A 15,846-nucleotide genomic window follows, 5' to 3' on the forward strand; every position below is an offset into this window, starting at 1 on the left:
TGGTATCATATCCAGTACACCACGGTGATAGTCCTTAATAGAAAAGCGTCTCCGTGTTACGTCCTCCTAGACCGGGAACGAGTCATTCGTGCTGCATACTCCGACTCCCGAAGACTGATGTTCGCGCTCTCGGTGATCTTCGTAGAACATCCCTTGCTGCTACGTTCTTCGTTACCTTTCCCCTTGTCGCCTGTCGCTGGAGCTTCGAATTTACCCCGTCATCTTGTGCCGGGGTCGAAATCTTCAACTTTATAAGTAACATCAGACAACTGTCTTATAACATTATAAGGTCCAAAGTAGCGCCAGAGAAGCTTCTCAGAGAGACCAAGCTTCCGAACAGGAGTGAAGATCAATACGAGGTCACCAGGCTGGTAGACAACAGGGCCAGCAGCATGCGGAGTCGAGCTAACTGCCGAGCTTCCTCAGCTCTGGTTAACACCTGCCCGATGTAGTCGTCGTCCACGTCATCAGGATGTAACGGAAACACAGTGTCCAGCGTCATCGTCGGCTCACACCCATGCACCAGAAAAAATGGTGTAAATCCTGTGGTGTCTTGTTTGGCGGAGTTGTAGGCAAACGTCACAAAAGGTAGCACTTCATCCCAGTTGCTCTGCTCAACACTGAAGAACATAGATAGCATGTCGGCCAACGTCTTATTAAGGCGTTCAGTAAGCCCATTACTTTGCGGATGGTAGGCTGTCGTCATGTGATGAGTAATGTTCCATCGACGGTTATCTCTGTCACAAGATTCGATTGAAAAACTTTCCCTCGATCCGTAATTACAGACCTTGGGGGACTGTGTTTTTATACAATGTCTTCTACGATGAATGTGGTCACCTCGAATGCTTCGGCTGTTTTCACGGTTTTTGTAATGGCATACCGCGTCAGATAATCAGTGCAAACAATAATCCATCTATTGCCACTAGCAGACGTGAGAAATCGTCCGAGGTGGTCAATCCCAACACTCTGGAAAGTCGTTTCGGCTGGTGGAATTGGTATGAGTCGGCCACGTGGAACTACTTTTCTCCTCTGGCACTCTCGACAGTGCGACACATAGTGACGGGCACTCCTAAATAAATCTGGCCAGAAAAATCTCTTGTTGATCCTATAGTATATCTTGATAAGTCCTAAATGTTCAGTCTCTGGTGCGTCATGGAATTTATGTAGAACATCTAAGCGTATGTGTTTAGGAATCACTGGTAACCGCCTCGTTCCTAACGGATCAAAGCTTTTCTTGCAAAGTAATCCATTAACAACCTTAAATTGTCCTTTCTCATCCTCTGACCGATTTAAGGCAAGCATACTTTGAGATATCTTGGCGTCCTTCTTCTGCTCAGCAGAAAGATCCTGGAGTGCAGCGAGACAGTCACTATCTTCATCAGAGTCTTGATGGTCTTGCACAGGGTTTCTTAAGTGACAGTCGGCATCTTGGTGTTTTCTTCCACTTTTGTACACTGTGGTAATGTTGTACTTTTGAAGTCGGAGTGTCCACATGGCGAGTTGTCCTGTGGGATCCTTAAGACCTGTCAAGCAACAAAATGAATGATGGTCTGTAACAACTGTGAATGGCCTTCCATATAGATACTGTCGAAATCTGCGCATGGCCCAGATCACAGCACGACATTCTCTTCCTTTAGTTGAGTAGTTTCTCTCGGCTCTTGTAAGTGTAGGCTATAACCTTTTTTTTTTTTACATCCGAAATCTCCACCAGAACAGCGTACCCACTGGCATCTGTGTGTAGTTCTGTAGGTGCCCTCTCATTATTCAGACATAGTACAGGGTCAGTCGTCAGAGCGTTTCGTAGCACATCCAAAGAATCTTTTTGAGCACCACCCCAGATAAGATTAGCATTGGCTTTTAACAACTCTTAGACTGGCTTTGATACAAAAGTGTTCGATAAAACGACGGTAATAAGAACACAATCCGAGGAAACTTCTCACATCTCTAATACTTTTAGGAATAGGAAATTCCGTTATAGCTCTCACCTTTTATGGTTCTGGCCGTACACTTTCGTTTGACACAAGGTGCCCAAGTATTTTGATTTCTTTTGCTCCAAAGAGACACTTTCTTGGATTCTGGCTTGTTGGAGACTTTTAAGAACGGCCCTCAGGCTTTATATGTGTTCATCAAATGTATCTGAGAACACTATGTCGTCCATTTCAGGTGAATTAGAAGATTATCCATCATATGTTCAAGAGTTGCTGGTGCATTACACAAATGAAACGGCACTACTTCAAATTCACACAGGCCCTCAGGGGTGATGAATGCAGTTTTCTCCCTTTCAGTCTCATGTACTTCGATTTGCCAGTATCCCTAATACATATCTGTGGTTGAGAAAAACTTAGCTCCCTTCAGACAATTTAGTGTATCGTCAATTCGTAAAAGATGGTAAACGTCCTTTTCAGTTATCTTATTAAGTTTCCTGTAACTAACACAAAAGAGCCAACTGCCATCCTTCTTCCCGACCAGGAACACTGGTGACGACCACGGGCTCTGCGAAGGCTGAATGATGTAATTCTTCATCATTTTCTCTACCTCGTCGCGAATTATTCGACGTTCCGTTGCTGACACACGGTGTGCTCTCTGGATTATTGGTTGATGGTCTCCAGTGCTAAACCTGTGTATCACCGTCGATTTGTGTAATTTGCTCTTCACCTGGGGATTGAAGCATTCAGAGAACTCTTGAAGTATGGCAAGTAGCTTCTTCTTTTGTCCCTTAGTGAGATCTGGTGATAGTCGAGCTAGAAGATCTTGTCTCGTAGTGGTAGCGCTAATTTCTCCCACAGACTGCAATTAACGTCTCAGCGTTTGCTACGCACATGCTTCTTGGAAGGATCTGTGGTTCTCGGCGACAGTTAAGTATCCACAATTCACCGAATCCGTCCTTAAACGAGACGACAGAGGCCGGGATGACCAAGTTATTTTTCAGTGGTATGCTTCTCTTACATTTCACAAGATCCATTGGTTGAGGCATGACGTGACACATTACAGTTACCTTTCTAGCGCTGACTGCAGGAATGGTCACTTCATCCACCCGACGATTATGGTTTTCTGCAACTGGCGATGATACTCCTCCGAAATGTCTGAATATGATGCTCCAGAGTCCACAAGAGCTTCGGCTGGTCGGCCATTCATGAGGATATCTACGTAGTTTCCAATCATTTTTGCAGTTATCGGCGGTGGAGCATTTTTCTCTTCGGCAGCCTCACCTCCAGGCAAGGTCGCACCCTTTAGCTTTCCAGGTTGCGGCGGCTAGGTGATTGGCTGGAGCTTCTAAACGGCGATGGAGACCTTGATCGATGTGCTGAGGAGCGTCCTCTCCAGCGGCTAGCTTGCGGCGATGGTGGCCTACGTCGTCCTGCACCCACATCTTCTTGTTCATTTTCGTCGTCCCGGAGTTGGCTTCAGCTAAGATAGGTCTGATTTATACTGGCGCGGGCATCATCATATATCCGCCGCCTTTCTCGACAATAGTGCACCACATGTCCCGGTCGTCCACAGTGGAAACATACTGGTTGGTTATCCTGGGTCCTCCAGACATCAGTCTTCCTTGGTGTCCAAACAGGTTCCTAATGCGGCATTGTAGGAACGTAACTTCGCCTGGGTCTCGACTTTTTTTACCGTGTTAATGGGAAATGAAGGACGAGAGATTGGGTTCAATGCCTGTTCCACTTCCTCTGTTATGACCTCTTGAAGCGTCTCGGTATTTGGCTCGCTGTGCAGTCCGAGTGCCTTCTGAACTTCCTCTCTCACCATTTAAGGAAGGACACTTGTGAAATCAGTTTATTCCTCCATCACAGGCTTCGATAGGACATTTGGAAGCCGTTCAGACTTCTCGCGTGTAACTCTTTTTTGATGCTTTGTCTCGATATACTGGTACCATTTTATGAAGTCGTCTGCTTTCAGAACCTCCTTCAGTAGTAGGGCTTGATACATGTCTTCAGCAACACCCCTCATGAGATGTGCAACCTTATCTTCCTCCCTCAATCGAGGATCCACTATTTTACACAGCTCCAAGACGTCTTGAATGTAGATTGCTGTCGTTTCTCCTGGACGTTGTGCCCTGCACTTTAATTGATCTTCAGCCTTGCACTTCAGTCGTCGTGTGTCGCCGAAATACTTGCGCAATTCCGCTTGGAATACTTCCCACTTTGTAAACTTCTCCTCGTTGATCTTATACCATTGCTGGGCAGAACCCTCCAAGTAGAAAAATGCGTTAGCCAAAGCCACGGTGTCGTCCCATTTCTTAAATTTGGCTCTACGCTCATATACCTTCAGCCATTTGTTTGGATCTTGACCATCATCACCAGAGAACCTGGTAAGATGTCTCATGTGGTGGCACACAGTTGCTGTCAGTGTGACGTCCTCTTCTTCTTCTGTCTCTGATAGATTACGATCTGTTGAATATGGCTCGAAATCGGGTTTCTCGCCACTTAAACGGCGGCTGTGTCGTGGCCTGATGGGAGCCACTATGTCGTCGATAATATGCGGTGTCACAAGTTACAATACCCAGCGCCTCCACCAGAATAATGTCACGTGAAGGAAGCTGTAAGTAGATGAATGACGAACACTAATTTCACTTCATGAAGTTTTATTTAGCACTTGCACATATAAGAGCGCGGAGCGAACTGCCTCCAGACAGAAGACATACAGTATATAGACAGCTACAGAACATTCCAGTACAATGACTCTTGCCATCTGTGGATACTTCTAGAATGTACTCGAACGGAATAGAGAAATTAAAATTACACAGTCCAGGTGAGTTTTGAATTCATGACCCTCGATGCAACAGTTTGGTATCATAGCCACTGCACCACAGTGCTACTCAGCTTTTTCTTTGACAATATATTTATTCGTCTATGTCTTTGTTTATATCTGATAATGCTATACATGAAGAAATTGGTCAAATATTTACTGTCCTTGGATATATGTTTATTTAATTTTTTATGTATTTAATAACTTGTGTTAGAGTAAGTTTATGGTCCAGCTGTGGGAATATTTATTTAATTTCAAGTTATTTAAATGTAAATCCAATGTTTTGTATGTGTTTCAACATGTTTGTGAGTGTGCATTGGCTTGGAGACATGATGGGAGCACTCTGGCCAATCACAGGGCTCGTTACTACGGTACGCGACTACCGAAGTCAATGAAGAGACTGTAAGGAAGTGGGCGAGGAGCATGGGGTTGCACAGGACAAGGGGTAGTGCTGGACAGGATGGCGCGACTGACGGTCGTAGGAAATATTTGGAGAGTGTTGAGCAGTTTGCGCAGTGTCGTGGGAGATAGAAATATTTCGAAGTGCCGACTTGAACACTTGTGAAATTTCCTTGGCTTCTGCAGTGAAGATGTAGTGTGCGTTTGGAATTGAATATCTCGCAAGCTATGTTGCTGTTCGTAAGTAATTACGTGAAGTAGGAATATATTGTTTCCGCTTTATTCAACTTACATTTTATTTAATTGCAGGACCATCGGCAGCAATAAGTGATTTGCAATAATAAACGGCATTCTTAAAGGTATTTCTACTATCATCATTTGAAGTCGTTAAAAATAGTAACTGCAGATTTTATTGAATTGCAATCTTTCATTTATAAATTTCTATGTTACAGTCAAAATTCGCAAATGCCGAGTGATAGGAACCTTCGACCATTCGATTCCTGTGTATATTCATATTGTATACTGTAGACTCAGCAATATTTGGCTTGTAATGCGGCAACTATGTATCCTAGCCCCTAGACAACGAAACCAGCCAAAACTTTTAATATTTCAACTCCGAGTCTCAGGGTGCGTAGTTGAGGGCCAACATTAACTTTTTTTTGAAAGTCCGCAAGGTTGCCTGCGTTTTAGATTGATGAAGTTTCAAACCTACGCTCCACGCCCACACTGAGAGAGCAAGTAAATCGGCATTTCCATGCTAGATGACTCGGCACACGTTTGTTGGACTTGCACTTAGATATGGCTGAAGATTACCAGTGTGTAGGTGATATTTGCAGCTGGGAAGATATCTGGTCATGACGTGGCGTTTTCTTTAACATTAATTAGTTCATGTTTCTTTCGATACCGAACAGGTGCTCACGTGAGGAAATAAATTATGCTGCAGATATATCTGTAATAAGTCACCAGTGGACGTTCAAAAATAAAATAAAAGTTATTGTCTCTTCATGCTCTAGTAGCAATCATAGCGAATGGAAGCAAGCCCGAAGCGCACTCGCCTTTAGTGTCTGATGTATATAAATGTAGTGAATATAGTGATGGTTACATTATGTAATGGTATTTATGTCTCAAGATCATTCAGAATGCAGAAAGGGACTGTGGACAATAGATTGCAGAATTGATTAGAGAACGACAGTTTGTATTATACACTGTCCAGTTATATTAATGTGGCCAACTGTCAAAGCGTGAATAACCACCTTTTGCAGTGCGGGCTGCTGCAGGACGTGCAGTAAGAGAGTCAGTGTAGATCTGGAAGGTACCTTATGGACAGGAATGTGGAGCTGTGCAGTGCTGTGCTACGTATTTCCGTTGAGGACCCATGGTGCGAACACCCCGATCAAGATGGTTCCACAAATTCTCGATTGGGTTTAAACTCAGTGAGTTCGGATGCCAGGGGAGTATGGTAAACACATTCAAGCAGAATGTAGCGAACAAGACACGTATTCTGCAAGCTGTGTCACATTTAGCATTGTCCTACTGCTGGATGCCGTCGTCCTGAGGAAAAACAAATTGCATGTGTGGGTGGATGTGGTCCTCAAGGATAGATACACAGGTTTATAGATCCATTGTATCTTCTAGAATGACGAGACAGGGAATGCCCTATTGCCTTGACCATTACAATGATTGACAAACTGCCCGCTGGCTTTCGTCACTGTTTGTTCGGCTAACGTTCGATTGACAGAATCCATCAGGCAGTCTGTCTAAAAGTGGCCACGAGAGCCTTAACTACAGTAGATTACGTATCGGATGTCTGTTTGAGAGCCACATAAGTTGGCGTAAACATTTTCAACATTTCCAGTAATATTGCATTCTCTATGTATAATAGCTTCTTTTATGTAACCTCATAAGTTATTTAATAGTAACTGCAAGGTAAATATTTTTTCTGAAAAGAAAAGTTAATTAAGAAAATGTTTGTAAATTTCTGAAAAAAAGATGTATTTTGTTTTCTTTTTTTCTCGCTTACTTGCATCATAATTAGTTGTTTAGTAAGTATCCCACTACAAAATTCCTACAATTTTTTTTTAAACAATGCAGTAATAGGGCCAATTTGGGTGCTGTTATTATTTCTGAATAACGGTTATTTCATTCTTTACTGAAAGTGTTTAGTATTGTATAAGACTCTTTGATAAAAGATGTTGAATTGCAATTAATATTGAGTTTTCTTGGAAAAGAGTTTTCTGAAAATAAGCAGTAAATTTCGAGTACACCAAACTTCTGGGAAGTTACTCAAAAGTTCTCCCTTCAAAGATACGAGACTATTAGAAACCATGTCTAGGACAGATGACTGGACGCTGTCTCACAATGGAGTGTTTTTAAAGCAACCAAAGCTTAAGTGTGAGAAAGAAAAACGTGTTACCACAGTGCTGCTACAGAAAGTAAGTCTTTTCTTGCTAAAGTATGTAAAAAAGACGGTCTCCAAAACGAGAATATTGTAACGAAAGAAATATTTTATCCACAGCCATGATTAAGGCTAGTGTTATCCTGCTAAAACATTTTGTGGAATAATCCTAATCAAGTCGAATCTTTTGTATAATAATTTATATGGTTTCCTTCATTTTAAAACGATATAGAAATTTGTAAAGTAATGTTTACAGTAAAGTTTAATTTTGAGGAAAACTTGAATATTTTGTGATGTCAATAATTTGATAAGTATTGTCCTTTAAAAAAAGTTAAAATGTGCAATTTTATATGAAATTTTTTTTCTGAAGAAAAAGAGAAATTTTGTAAATCAATTTTATTATTCGCTATCATGTCCAAGGCTTTGAAATATGATGTAACATAGAACAAACTGTAATGAATTTTTCATGTTCCATTCTTTAGAAAAATTGTAAACAGAAATAATTTTCATTAAAAGTGCCATAGTTAAATTTGTTGGTTCAGTTAGGGAATTCAATAATAACATTGCCATTATATGAACCTTGAAAGCACTTAAAAGGAAGTCTAGGTCCTTGGTGTGTAACGCAGCAAGTTGTTACGAGATGACATTCGTTGCAGTGAGGCACGCAGCCGTCTAGTACGGTGGCTGCAGGATGGTATGTTTTATTTTTTCGTTTTTCGCTTTGTTCACAGCACAGCTGACGGTGCCTGCCGTGAGAACTGCTCAGCGTAACATTCTGTCGACATGAAGATTCATACCCTCTACGAATCGACATAATCCATACTAGTTACTAACCGACTTTGTTCAAATCTGGTGCACAGCCTTTTGTTATTAATGGAAAGATGCTGACAAAATTTCATATTTTTATTTGTTATAGTTTGGAGATAAGGACGCTCACCTAAAAGTCCTAAAACTTACTCCTTTTTAAAAAAACAAGTTAGGAACAATAACAGATTGACTTTCATTATCATTTGGAGCCATTCCAAGGTCACCAGACACTGTGTATTACATTATACAAAAATGGGTGAAACTTATTATTTTATTTTATTTTGCTGTGTGAGAGCGTGAGAATGATTGAGAGAGTGTGGGACAGAAGTAAAGTTTAATATTTCATTATTTTAAACACTGTTGATTAAAGTCAATAGCCATACCTGCTTTCACAATTTTTAATTTGATGTCCATATACCTGGATGCAGCTTTTGATGCAATGTGATTTACTCATGATGTATGGCTGCCACTACACCGGCCCTCATGTAATTCTCGCTTATCTTAAAGCCTCGGATCCCAGTGAATGTATAATAACTAAATTGTGCACCAGGTTTCGTAATTTATGTCTTAAGATGCCATTACTGTTTATGCTTAAAGTTTTGACTTATATACGTTCTGTGTGCTTCACTAATATGGTAATATAATTTTATTTTGGCTGTATATGCCACTGCATGTAACTCATGGCGTATGCGCCACCTGCCTTTTTGATATATGTTTCTACGTTACTATTTCTAAGGCTCCCACATTGTTATAATGGGAATGTTAAACGCTTTCATTTTGTTCACTGTCACTCCTTCTAAAGACGCAACTAATATTTATATTTTACATGTTGCTTCAGTACGCCAATTGGCACATAGTACGCGACCTGAGCGCCACCTGCCCTGGCCGCATTGCTACCACGCAGGCCGATTTTACTCAGTTGCTTATACGCGCTCCGACCTCCATGTACTTAATTTTATTTATTTGACGAACCCTACTCTTAGGGCTATATTGTATTTGAACTAATGGAGCTATGGAGATGTTTGTAAAAAAAATTGCAACGACGTATCATGCCAAGTTAATGTAATACTGTAAATACAAGAAATTTATCTCATATTTTGTAACACAAGAGCCTCCTAATATATGTTAAACTCTAAACTCTAAACCTTTCATATAAAACATGATGTTCATTTTCCTCAGGCCGTCTTCTGAAGAAGATAGGTTTAAACCTATTGAAACCTAGGTAAAGATTACTTTATCCTTTGCAACTGGTCGGCTGTTTTTCATCTGATTTAATATTTCATTTTACGTAAAATCTGTACAAACGAACCTTGGGAAAGCCATGTTGCAAACACGAATCACGTGACGTACATCATTGTGTGCTTGCTTGTGTATAAAAGTAGCCAGATTGAAAGTTAGAGGCGGAATGATTTTATTAATCAATATGAAGAATATTTCGCTCTTTGTTTATTTTGAGTAAACAAGATACAAGAATTTGAAGCTTTGGTGACATTAATTACTATCAAGTTAGTGACTGGATAAGGCTAGATTTGCCTCGAGAATGATCTGGAAGGGACGTTCTGATTGGTCGTTTAGATCAACAACCAATCAGAATGAAGCGGATCCCGCGCGAAAAGAGGAGTGGGCATATCGGTGAGTACCTCGAAACGATACGGATAACACGTTGTTACATTCCTCCTTAAAAATACTATGTAAGATGAGGAAATAGTGAGCTAATTTCGGTTCGAACACATCGTGACTGAAGCGACTGTAGTTACGAACATTTCAATAAAAGTTTGGTTTGAGAGATATGAGCGTGTGAAATTTCTGGTCGTAGTACCAACTCTGCGTGGCGTGTTTCGTTCTCTGTACAGGATCTTTTGGCGAGCTAATCAATCGCGGTGGACTTCCTAAAATTCTGGCTTCTTTTCGAGTGAACATTTGTTGTATAAACTCTGAACTTCCAAGGATAATGTTTCATTATATTAAATAGGGACTTGGCAGCCATTTAATGTGTTTCAATATGGATAAGATGTAGAATTAATCTAATGTTAAACGTTTTCCTGCAAGTAGACCGAATATCCCAAACGCCCTATTTTTTAATCATGAACGTTGAGAAACTGACTTTCAACTAGAAAGTGTGGTAGGTATTAGGTAGTGGTTTCATCGACTCTACTTTACGCTGCCTAGCACTTATCTCCTACCACAGAGTGAAGGGACACCGGCAAGAAGCCTACCGATGTAGATGGACTGAACAATAGCATTAACAAAAACGCAGATAACCGACCTCGCTCCGCCACATGATCCAGCGAAGGTCCGATCTATAGAGCACGACGAAATTTATTGTCATTGTAACCATTCTGCTTGAACACAGCTTTTAGATGGTTCAGTTCTTGTGCCAAGTTATCTGCATCTGAAACGGTGTAAGCTCCTTTTACCAGTGTACGTAGGACCCCGTTGCGATAGTACGATGGGTGTCAACTTGAGGCATGATGATATCGGTCCGTATGCGTGGGCTCACGATTAACGCTACGTCCTAATGTTCTATCATCCCTCCTGCAGACCAAGACATCAGAAAACGGAAGTTTTCCATCCCTTTCAACTTCGACTGTGAACTTAATATTGAGATGCAAGCAATTAAAATGATCAAGCAAAAGATCTAGTTCATACCTCCCATTTGGCCATATCATAAACGTGTCGTCGGCGTATCTGCAAAAGCAATTGGTTTCAAGAACGCCGTCTTCAGCGCTACGTCTTCAAAATCTTCCATAAACAAATTATTTATGCCGTGTTGGCTTCAGTGACGGATGATTGGAATTCGAGGAACCCAGGAGTCAACAAGATTCCCTGTCATTGCAGGAAAGTCTGTATTGGACAAACAGTTCGTACTGTACAGGGTCGGTACGTGGAGCATCATCGCCACACGCGTTTACTTGAGCCAGAAAAATCTGCGGTGGTGGAACATGGTCTTGGGGAAGGATATAAAATGTTGTACGATTAGACACAAGTGGTTGTCCCTGAATAGCGGGACTGTTACTGTGTAGCGAAAGAAGCCATTGATATCCGGGTATCTGACAATATAATCAGAGATAAGGGGTATCATTTAAGTAAGAGTAGGAACCGTGTTCTGTTTTACCTAAAGAAATAACGGTCCTTGCCTCGATCTTCAAAAACTGCCAATAGGGATTGATAACGATTTATCGTTTCCGCGAGCTTTCACCACCTCTGCGCTGATGTGCCTGTTGCTAGAGGACCGTTATTTTTGCGCACGTGCGGTGGATCCGCGGTCGGTGTATAAAGGATCCGCCGCGGCATGATTGATTTCCGTTCCGACGGGATAGTGCGACGGCCTACTCACCTGAACATGGCGGCCAGGTGGACCGCCGAAATATTGTGTCCAGATGGCGCGATGTTCTGGCTGGTGACACGATATGAATACGTCTTGTTTCAGTGTTTATCAGTTCTGGCTGATGTTATGTCCCAAAACTGAAACATGGAGGGGGGTACTCTCCCGATCTGAGCAACCATATCGTGATATTCTATGAGCCTCATGGTTACTCTGCAAGATCGCATTAATGCAAGGATTATGTGACGATTTCGGTTGAGAAGGTCCATTGCATATTACGTTTGTTCTGCGATGGCTGCAGTGTTTTCTAAAGACGAAAGGGTACCTATTTACACAGCCCAAATCGTTCAGGACTGGTTTCGTGTGCACGAGGATGAATTGACATCTACTCTGGCCGCCGAAGTCACCAGGTCGCAGTACTATTGAGGCTTTGTCGTCTTCTTTGGGAAGAAATGTACGTGATATCCACAGGGTGGCCCATTGATAGTGACCGGGCCAAATATCTCACGAAATAATCGTCAAACCAAAAACCTACAAAGGACGAAACTTGTCTAGCTTGAAGGGGAAAACAGATGGCGCTATGGTTGGCCTGCTAGATGAAGCTGCCATAGGTCAAACGGATATCAACTGCGTTTTTTAAAAATAGGAACCCCCATTTTTATTACCTATTCGTGTAGTACGTAAAGAAATATGAATGTTTTAGTTGAACCATTTTTTTCGCTTCTGACAGATGGCGCTGTAATAGTCACAAACGTATAAGTACGTGGTATCACGTGACATTCCGCCAGTGCGGACGGTATTTGCTACGTGATACATTACCCGTGTTAAAATGGACCGTTTACCAATTGCGCAAAAGGTCGATATCGTCTTGATGTATGGCTGTTTTGATCAAAATGCCCAACGGGCGAGTACTATGTATGCTGCTCGGTATCCTGGACGACATCACCCAAGTGTCCGACCGTTAAGTTATTTAAGGAAACGGGAAGTGTTCAGCCACTTGTGAAACGTCAACCACGACCTACAACAAATGATGGTGCCCAAGTATGTGTTTTAACTGCTGTTGCGGCTAATCCGCACATCAGTAGCAGCCAAATTGCACGAGAATCGGGAATCTCAAAAACGTCGGTGTTGAGAAAGCTCCACCAACATCGGTTGCACACGCACCATATTTCTACGGACCAGGAATTGCATGGCGAAGACATTGAACGTCGTGTACAGTTCTGCCACTGGGCACAAGAGAAACTAGGGGACGATGACAGATTTTTTGCACGCGTTCTATTTAGCGACGAAGCGTCATTCACCAACAGCGGTAACGGAAACCGGCATAATATGCACAAATGAGCCACGGAAAATCCACGATGGCTGTGACAAGTGGAACATCAGCGACCTTGGAGGGTTAATGTATGACGGGTTAATGTGTGGGAGGAAGGATAATTGGCCCCCATTTTATCGATGGCAATCTAAATGGTGCAATGTATGCTGATTTCCTACGTAATGTTCTAGCGATGTTACTACAAGATGTTTCACTGCATGACAGAATGGCGATGAACTTCCAACATGATGGATGTCCGGCACATAATTTGCGTGCGCTTGAAGCGGTTTTGAATATCATACTTCATGACAGGTGGATTGGTCGTCGAAGCACCATACCATGGCCCGCACGTTCACCGGATCTGACGTCCCCAGATTTATTTCTGTGGGGAAAGTTGAAGGATATTTGCTATCGTGATCCTCCAACAACGCCTGCAAACATGAGTCAGCGCATTGTCAATGCATTTGCGAATATTACGGAAGACGAACTACTCGCTGTTGAGAGGAATGTCGTTACACGTATTGCCAAATGCATTGAGGTTGTCGGACATCTTTTTGAGCATTGATGTGGTATTTACAGGTAATCACACTGTTCTTAGAAATGATAAGTTCACAAAGGTACATGTGTCACATTGGAACAACCGAAATAAAATTTTCAAACGTAAATATGTTCTTTATTTTAATTTAAAAAACCTACCTGTTACCAACTGTTCGTCTAAATTGTGAGCCATATGTTTGTGACTACTACAGCGCCATCTATCACAAAGCGAAAAAAGTGGTCCAACTAAAACATTCATATTTCTTTACGTACTACACGAATATGTATTAAAAATGGGGGTTCCTATTTTTAAAAAAACGCTGTTGATATCCGTTTGACCTATGGCAGTGCCATCTAGCAGGCCAACCATAGCGCCATCTGGTTTCCCCCTAAAAGCTAGACAAGTTTCGTCCTTAGTAGTTTTTTCGTTAGACAATGATTTCGTGAGATATTTGCCCCGGTCACGATCAACTCTGTATACACCTCAATCGTCATTACCGGAAAGTGACGCCATTTTGCCATAAGAATGGCATAAGATTCTCTTGAGAACCATATGGGTCCTGTATTTACTGATGTCGGAACAAGTGGGTGCTCTTCTCAATGCCACTGGGTTTCCGACACCCTATTATCCTTGGCAACGTGTTGTATTCCTTTGGTTTCATATTTTTGCCCCTCCCCCTTACCACCTGTATCTCACCAGGCAGGGAGACTGGTGGATAGCTTACCAAGTGAGTAAATTATGAAAGGGGTTGCTAGTATTATAATTCGCCTGATGATCAAAAATAGCTACCAGACAACCTTGGTCAATACAGAGTATCAGATCTGTTTCAATTTCTCGAACAATGTTGACCATTGTCACAGACGAGAATATATATTAAGAGTATTTGTATATGGTTTTGTAGTGTACGTGTAAACGTACGTTCACAGTGTATTTCGATCAGTGTACATAATATATGTGACAACAAGCTTGCTTTTTGTTAGTGGGATAAAGAACTAAATTCCACATTATCACTTTTCTCTAAATTATAACTGTGGGTTTATTTAACGTCTTGTGTGCATAAACCAGTTCATTGGTTACATGTCTGCAGAAACATAATTATAATGATATCTACAGGACGGCAACCCAAGAAACTGTATGGTAAAGACTTTTCCCTTCCATTGTAATTAGCATTCCCGTGAAGCACTTGGCAGTCTACGAGAAGCCCTTTACGCAACAGATTATTAGCAAAGAGAGTTTTAAAATTAATCATTTACCTTTAACATTTCTGCTCATTCTCGCAGCGTACTCATCTAACATGCACGCTCGCTCTCGGCACTCAATTAGCTGAGGCGCATTAAAGGCAATTAACCACTCTTCTACCTGAGCCGCGCTTACTTGAAATACATAAATTAGCAGACTTTCTTACCGACCACTTGCAGGCAGAAATTATTCACAACAGTCCTTCTCGGGGTATTTATGCGAAATTAATCAGTTAATCCGTTCAAAAGGAAGTTAATTCGCTTTGTTAGAATAACGTCTCTTCTCTCATCTATGAGTGCTACCTTGTTACAGAAATTTGGCGGTCATCGCAGAATATTCATTTCCGCTTTCTGCATTCGCTTAGCAAAGTGAATCTCCTGATGTAGGATAATATGATAAGAAAGCCTGTAACTAAAGACGGGAAATGCAATTCTCAATCTAAATACAGTATGAATCAGTGAAGTGAAAGGGAAAGGAAGTAAGTGCTTCAGGTCAAACAAATATGGAGTAATATCGACAGCTTAAAAGTGGTACAGCATATGCATGATTTATTTGGAATAAAAAGTTAAAGCAAAAGTGCGTCACTGTGAACGGTTCGATGACAGGATTGTTCTCGTTAGAAACAATAGGAACTCTATTTTATGAGAATTAAAACAAAACAGAGTTACTGGATCATACAGGCTCTCTATTCGGTAAGAGAGAGGAGGAAAAAATGGTTTAAATGGCTCTGAGCACTATGGGACTTAATATCTATGGTCATCAGTCCCCTAGAACTTAGAAGTACTTAAACCTAACTAACCTAAGGACATCACACAACACAGAGTCATCACGAGGCAGGGAAAATCCCTGACCCCGCCGGGAATCGAACCCGGGAAACCGGGCGTGGGAAGCGAGAACGCTACCGCACGATCACGAGATGCGGGCAGAGAGGAAGAAAACTCCTTGAGTTCTATAATAAATTTCAGATGATAATAGTAAATACACTTTTCAATAGTTACAAGAGACTGAAGTGTACTTGGAAAAGGCCAGGTGAGACAGGCAGATGCTAACTGCAGTAGTTTCTAGTGGTATAGAAA

Source organism: Schistocerca cancellata, chromosome 8, assembly GCF_023864275.1.
Source record: "Schistocerca cancellata isolate TAMUIC-IGC-003103 chromosome 8, iqSchCanc2.1, whole genome shotgun sequence".
Classification (NCBI taxonomy): Eukaryota; Metazoa; Arthropoda; class Insecta; order Orthoptera; family Acrididae; genus Schistocerca; species Schistocerca cancellata.